This window comes from Protobothrops mucrosquamatus, unplaced genomic scaffold, assembly GCF_001527695.2.
Source record: "Protobothrops mucrosquamatus isolate PMUCROS unplaced genomic scaffold, P.Mucros_1.0 scaffold1388, whole genome shotgun sequence".
NCBI lineage: Eukaryota > Metazoa > Chordata > Lepidosauria > Squamata > Viperidae > Protobothrops > Protobothrops mucrosquamatus.
This window is the reverse complement of record NW_015387575.1, coordinates 33,942-41,813: the sequence shown is the minus strand read 5'-3', so window position 1 is coordinate 41,813 and position 7,872 is coordinate 33,942. Positions and strand designations below refer to the sequence as shown.

General features: G+C 39.5%; 1 non-coding gene across 1 annotated transcript; it reads left to right on the top strand.

Annotated features, from left to right (window-relative positions):
• Positions 1–1,548: 1,548 nt before the first annotated feature.
• On the top strand, positions 1,549–1,652 carry LOC114922949. The gene has a single exon (XR_003810539.1). It is a non-coding gene; the product is annotated as a U6 spliceosomal RNA (small nuclear RNA).
• The last annotated feature ends 6,220 nt before the right edge of the window (positions 1,653–7,872 follow it).

The window sequence follows — 7,872 nt, the reverse complement described above, 5'->3', positions numbered from 1 at the left end:
CAAGAAAGGAGCAATCAGGCAAGGGACTTTATACGACTGAACTTCAGGATTGAATATCTATGGCTTTTTCAATGACCACCAGTGGTGTCCACAGAGGAGAGTCTAAAAATGTCTAGAACAGTATTTCTTAACCTCGGCAAATTTAAGACATGTGGACTTCAAGTCCTAGCTTTCCCCAGGTTGGCTGGGGAATTCTGGATGTTGAAGCCTATATATCTTAAAGTTGCCAAGGTTGAGGGACACTGCTCTAAGACAGAGAGCACAACAACATGGAATTCATTTCTGTTCTATGCAATATGCATCACATTCTATTGGCTTCCAGAATGCTTCCAGGGACAATTCAAGGTGCTGCTTATTGCCTTTAAAGCTCTACTTCTACTTGCTCTCAATCGTCCCTCTGTAGAAAGTGGTAAGGACAAGGGAAGGAAGATGTGCTTTTCTCATGCAACACAGAAAATGCAAGCGCTGTTGTGTCTGCTTCATCAGTATCTCACTGTCGAGCAACCAAGCCAGTCTACTTGTTAACTGCACACCCAGGAATTTGATACTGGTAACCATCTCCACAGGTTAATGCACAGAATTAATGCACAGAAAAGTGTGGCTTTGCCTGCCTTTTCTGAAATTGACAATGATCTCTTTGGTTTTTCCAGTATTTAAAGCTAGGGTGTTTTCCTTACACCAGTTCACCAAACCCTCAACTTCCTTGCGATAAGCACCCTCATTGTCATCATGAATAAGGTCAACTACTGTTGTATCATCTGGAACTTCGTAATATGGTTGGTGGCAAACCTAGCACAACAGTTATGGGTCAATAGGGTGAACAGCAGCGGACTTAGGACACAGCCCTGAGGAGAACCTGTGCTCAAGAAAATGGTGTTAGAAATATTTGTTCCAGCTCACACACATTGGGGTCTGTTAATAAGAAAATCAAGAATCCAGTTGCACAAAAGAGTGTTTGTCTACTAGATGCTGGAGAATGATTGTGTTAAATGCCGAACTGAAGTCGACAAACAACAAACGCACATGAGTATTCCTTTCCTCTAAGTGCTTCAAGCTTAGATGGAGAACAGAAAAAAATAGCATCCTCCATAGAGCAATTTGGTCAGTAAGCAAAATGATGCGGGTCAAATGCTGGTGGGAGGCTGGACATGATAATGTCCTTTATCAGCCTCTCAAAGCAATTCATAATGATGGATGTCAGTGCAACCAGCATTGCAGCCTTTTCCAGAGAGCTAGGACTTGTATAATGTGTCTTGGAGTAGGATAATTTGAGCCTGGTCATTTGCTTAGTTGATTTGTTTGATGATCCAACAGTTTGTTTTCTTGGCTGTCTATAGTATTCTCAAGAGTCTTCCCCAACATCAGACATCAAAACTATCAGTACTCTTCCAATCCTGCTTCTTTATTTCCATGGAGCATCGCAAGGAATAATATGGTTTGCATTATTCTGATCTTTATCAGTACTGTATAGACACATCATGGTTTCTAAGGGCTTCAGAGACTAAAAGCTGAGCAGAAGATACATGGTCCTTACACCAATATAAATGTATGCTTCCTTCTGCAGCATATATACTAAAATTGGAACAATACAAGTTAGCATGGCCCCTACGCAAGGATGACATGCATACAAATTTGATTATTAGAAAATTAATAAATAAATTCTGTTCCCATAATTTATACTTTTGTCTTGGCTTAAACGTTCCTGGAAAAAGACTATGGCTATTCACTGTCTAGCTTGATGTTCTTGCTCCTTTTAGCCTTCCATTCACTGCTGGGGAGAAGGTGAGAACTGATTGACAGTATTGTATTGTGTTTTTTTCCTTACTTGAAAGTTGGGTGAAGAGAGGGCTGGGAGGAAGATAGCAGACTGTCAAGCGTTCCTTTTCAATCACTTATTTGAATAAAACAACAGCTCTTATTGTTTAAGCTTGACTTTTTGCCTTTTGAGTTTCTTAAAATCCTACAAATTAAGTCATAAATGCCCAATTATCACCTTATTTTCAACATTTACAAGAAATTACACATTTGCTCCTACACTGCCTGTAGAATGCTGAAAATGTCATTTTAAAAAAAATACAAAGCCCAATCCTCTAAATATAGCTCCAACCAATGCCTGAAAACACTATTTATTTATTTTTTAAAAAAATTTAACCGGCCCCAGACATTGTACAACGAAGAATTGGTACAGCTTAATTATGTTTTTGCCGGATTTGTGTTATCCAAGGGTAAAACAACAACAGAACTTTGGGCTATTAAGGAGCTTTCTATCCTGTTTTTCCTTCTGCAAATTTGCATATAAAAATGACATAAAGCTGCTTAATTATGTTGCAAATCGGCCACAAAATTAAAAAAAAAAGAGCTGCTCATCTCAGAGATTTCCATAAGAGGTAAAGTACTTAATATTTGCATATAGCTATTGGCAAAGTACTTTGATGGTTGGATTCCATTCCAACTTGTATAGTGTCTGCTTAATAATAATAATAATAATAATAATAATAATAATAATAATAATAATAATAATAATAATAATAATAATAATAATAATAATAATAANACTTCCAGTGTTGGAGCATTCACCGCTTCTGGAGGCAGGTTGTTCCATTGGTTAATTGTTCTAACTGTCAGGAAGTTTCTCCTTAGTTCTAAGTTGCTTCTCTCCTTGATCAGTTTCCATCCATTGCTTCTCGTCCTGCCTTCAGGCATCTTGGAAAATAGCTTGATTCCCTCTTCTTTGTGGCAGCCCCTGAGATATTGGAACACTGCTATCATGTCCCCCCTCGTCCTTCTCTTCATTAAACTAGACATACCTAATTCCAGCAGCTTTTCCTTATATGATTTAGCCTCCAGTCCCCTAATCATCTTTGTTGCTCTTCTCTGTACTCTTTCTAGAGTCTCAGCATCTTTTTTACATCGTGGTGACCAAAACTGGATGCAGTATTCCAAGTGTGGTCTTACCAAGGCATTGTAAAGTGGTATTAATACTTCACGTGATCTTGATTCTATCCCTCTGTTAATGCAGCCCAGCACTGGGTTGGCTTTTTTGGCAGCTGCAGCTCACTGCTTGATGCCCTATGCTCTTACCCAGGGATCTTCAAACTTGGTCCTTTTATGACTTTTGGACTTCAACTCCCAGAATTCCTCAGCCAGGCATGCTGGCTGAGGAATTCTTGGAGTTGAAGTCCACAAGTCATAAAGGCAGTGGTGGGATTCAGCCAGTTTGCAACACTTTGGCAGAGCCGGTAGCTAATTTTTTGTTGCCCAGGCCCAGAACGGACTTCCGGAAGTGGCATCCACACAGAGAACCGGTTGTTCACATATTTGAATCCCACCACTGCATAAAAGGACCAAGTTTTAAGAGCCCTGCTCTTACCTATGATATTGCTGCCTAAAACCAGCTACTTACACTTACATTAAACCAAATGAGAGTGGCAGGAATACCTCATGACAACCAACATGGCTCTGGAGGTAATATAGGAAGAGGCAGTGATTCAAACAAAGTAGTTTGCAGCATATTTGTTTTATATGTTTGATACATCCTCAAAGGAATCCTGTTCAGGAATGTGCTTTTTAAGTGGTTAGGCAATTTTACCCTTAATATTTATTTTAATGTTTTATCTTATTATTTTTACTTGGTTGTAAGGCACCTTGGTGAGATGGGTGGCATATAAATTTAACAAATAAAACAAGTTCTTCCAATATTAAGAATATTTAACACATTAAAAAAAGCAAGAAGAGCCAAACTTGAATACTTACGGAATTAGGAGCCAGTACTATTAGCTCTGTTAAACATTGTAGATTTCCTTGAAAATAAATCCCACATAATTGAATAGGCTTTACTTCCACATCTAATTTCTAATTTCTAAAAACTGGGTATTCACTAAAGCAGTATAAAATGGTACTAATACTTCCTGTGATCTTGATTCTGTCTCTCTATTGATGCAGCCAAGAACTGCTGTAGATTGAAATTATGACTCTCTAGTTATAAAAAAAAGTGTTTCACCACTGAGCCGTTCTGAACTCTTTATGGATGTGTAAGCCCTAAAATTAGTATATGGCTGCAGTGACATTATTACCCAATCAGAATCAGGTTTATAAATACCGGTCAGAATTTTTGCTGGGATAGATCCAAGATCTTTTGAGAAATAACCCAAAATATTCCTGTAACAGTGTTCAGGGATGTTTTTGAATGTTCTCAGTTTACTTCTCTTGCCAGAAGAATTTTGGCACAACAAGAATGTGATGAGGACCCTGAGGGAAACTAACCAAAGAAAGAAGCAACCTAGAACTAAGGAGAAACTTCCTGACAGAACAATTAACCAGTGGAACAACCTGCCTCCAGAAGCGGTGAATGCACCAACACTGGAAGTTTTTAAGAAGAAACTGGACAGCCATTTGTCCGAAATGGTATAGGGTTTCCTGCCTGAGCAGGGGGTTGGACTAGATGACCTCCAAGGTCCCTTCCAATTTTATTATTATTATTATTAATAATAATAATAATAAAGGTCCCTTCCAACTTTATTATTATTATTATTATTATTATTATTATTACCTCCTGAAGGGCATAGAAGTCACCCCAGGCTTCTGCACATTCTAAGGGGGGGGGCTGCTGCTGAGTTCTTCTCAGACTGCAGACACGCTCCCAATTTTAGGAGGATCAATTCTCTGTTTCTATTGAAGTGTTTCCTGAGTAGGTGGCATTTGCAGGACGTGAAATGGAAAAATAAAGCATTCCGGTGGGGAAGATGAAACATTTTCACTACAGAAGGTTTTAACTATCTAAATTTCAGGTGAAAGTAGGTCAAAACCAGTGGTGCAGTCCCTCAATAAGCCCATCGTTTCCTATTGGTCATTCGTTTTATTAAAAATAATTGCTGCATCATAGCAATGTTCCCAGATAATTTCCTCAAACTGTTTTCAAGGTCTCTTTCAATGAAACACAAACTCTTTGCTACATACTCCATTGTTTTTATAGCTCAATCTACAAATAACTATATAAAATATTTTGACCATAGCAGGCCAGTCTAGGATCTACTCTCCTCTAGATTCTCCTGTTTGCCCGATTCTTTGGTACCTTCTGATGGCAAGAATCTGGCAGAAAAGAGCCATGTTTCTCTAGTAGTTAAGGTACTAGGCTAGAAAGTGGGAGACTCTGAGTTCAACTCCCACCTTAGCCATGAAAGCCAGCTTGGTGACCTTGGATTAGTCACTCTCTTCAGCCCAACTCTCCCCACAGGAGACGATTGGAAGAGGTATAGAATAGAATAGAGCTGGAAGGGACTTTGGAGGTCTTCTAGTCCAGCCCCCTGCTCAAGCAGGAGAACCTATATCATCTCAGACAGGTGAATGTTTAGTCTCTTCTTGAAAATCTCCAGTGATGGAGCACCCACGATTTCTGGAGGCAAGCTGTTCCACTGGTTGATTGTCCTCACTGTCAGGAAGTTTCTCCTTAATTCCAGGTTGCTTCTCTCTTTGTTCAGTTTCCAACCATTGTTTCTCATCCTTCCCTCTGGTGCTTTGGCGAACAACCTGGCCCCCTCTGCCTTGTGTGTTGGATATGTTCACTGCCTTGGGTTATTTGTAAAAAATAATAAAGGTGGGGTTACAAATTAAATAAAAAAGTAGCAGAGGACAAGCCAACATAAACATTGTTTTGGTCATAGATGGATTTGTGGCAAATATGCATCCCCCCCAAAAAATATACAAGCTGTCTTCCAGATTCTTAATGAATACAAAGTGGCCATATAAGAAATGAAGAAATAATGTGATCCTAACACCTTTACATTTGTAACTACGTTGAGTAAAAGAGTTAACCGATGAGAGCAAAATTCTAGTTCTTTTAATCTAATTGTCTGATCTATAATTCAGATGCATATCCTGTGGAATTTTTCAAATGGAATGGAGGCAACAATTGTTTTTTTTTGTTGATACTCCCACAACATAATGCAGACTGGTATAATAGGGTGTTGAGCTTGGACCAATAAATAAGTAGTCACCCATTAGGCATAACTTAACTGTTGATTTTCTGCATCTTTAACACAGTCCTAGGCTGCCTTAACAGAGGGATAGAATTAAGATCATCTAAAGTGTAAATACCACTTTATAATGCCTTGGTAAAACCACACTTGGAATATTGCATCCAGTTTTGGTCGCCACAATGTAAAAAAGAGGTTGAGACTCTAGAAAGAGTGCAGAGAACAGCAACAAAGAAGATTTGGGGACTGAAGGCTAAAATATATGAAAAACAGTTGCAGGAATTGGGTATGTCTAATTTAATGTAAAGAAGGACTAGGGAGGAACATGATACCACTGTTCCAAAATATAAGGGGCTGCCACAAAGAAAAGGAGTCAAGCTATTCTCCAAAGCATCTGAAGGCAGGACAAGAAGCAACGGATGGGAATGATCAAAGAGAGAAGCCACCTGGAACTAAGGAAAATTTTCCTGACAGTTAGAACAATTAATCAATGGAATGACTTGCCTCCAGATGTTGTGGGTGCTCCAGCATTGGAGGTTTTTAGAAGAGATTGGACAACTATTTGTCTGAAATGGTATAGGGTTTCCTGCTTGAGCAGAGGGTTGGACTAGATCTCCAGGGTCCCTTCCAACTCTTTTATTCTCTTATCTGTAGGGTGGATGAGCTGATTCTTAAAGTCCCTTTTCATCCTTACAAGTTTTCAGTCTGTCCTTAACATCCAGCCAAGATGTTGTTGCTGCTGCTGCTCTTGCTGCACTTGTTATATTTTATTTGTAAATGTACCACCATTGTGCATCATTTTCTCTAGAGCACATAAATGTTAAGTCCCCAAGATGAGGAGCTTAACATCTAAAATGAAAATGAATGAGGGGAAAAAAACAAATTAGCAGCAAAGCAATATATCCATCTAGATCCATTGCACACACTTATGATTACTTACAGTTTGAAACACAGTTTCACTGGGGTGATAACAATTTGTAGAATTATGAAAGTGGGGAAGAGAATCACCTCTCTCCTAACTCTACAACATTTGGTATGAACAACAGTTCAGGTTTTTATCATCTGTCCTGCGGTTCACTCCATTCACAATCTTATTGTTATTTTCTCTCAGCTACAGTTGTTTTGTTCCATGCTGAGTTTATAATTATCATATTATTAGAGGTTAGCTATTTTGGCAGATTGGTAATATCATTTCTGAAATTGGATTCTGAGGGTCATTCTACCCTTCTCCCAGAAACAGAAATGTCCTAATTTCCTCTCAATATTTATTTTTCTAAAATATACTTTGGTATTTGTCTTTTCGGCAGGAGATCATTATTGAAAGGCACCATGTTCATTTCCAATGAAATTATCACTCCTTCTATTTTTGTCCTTTTGAAAAGGACACTGTTTATTGCTGCACAGGAAGGGGAAAGAAGTCAAATATTTAATTAAGTACAAATCCTTCTTCCAAAGACTTTGATCAGAAACCTGTGTTCAGAATGAATGCTAAGGCCCTGGCAGAACCTGGCAGAAAGGGGCTATTTTTGATGTCTGATATCTTCAATAAAATAAATGCATGGAAGTAATAAGTTTCTGGACCGGGACGCCTTACGCACGGTCACTCATGCCCTTGTGACTTCCCGCCTGGACTACTGCAATGCTCTCTACATGGGGCTTCCCTTGAGGAGCACCCGGAGGCTCCAGCTAGTTCAAAATGCGGCCGCACGGGCGGTGTTGGGAGGGACTCGTCGCTCCCACGTCACGCCGCTTTTGCGCGAGCTGCATTGGCTGCCGGTAGCCTTCCGGGTGCGCTTCAAGGTGTTGATTATTATCTTTAAAGCGCTCCATGGCATCGGACCTGGTTACCTTCGAGACCGCCTCCTGCCACAGACTACCCCCCACCGACCTGTACGCTCTC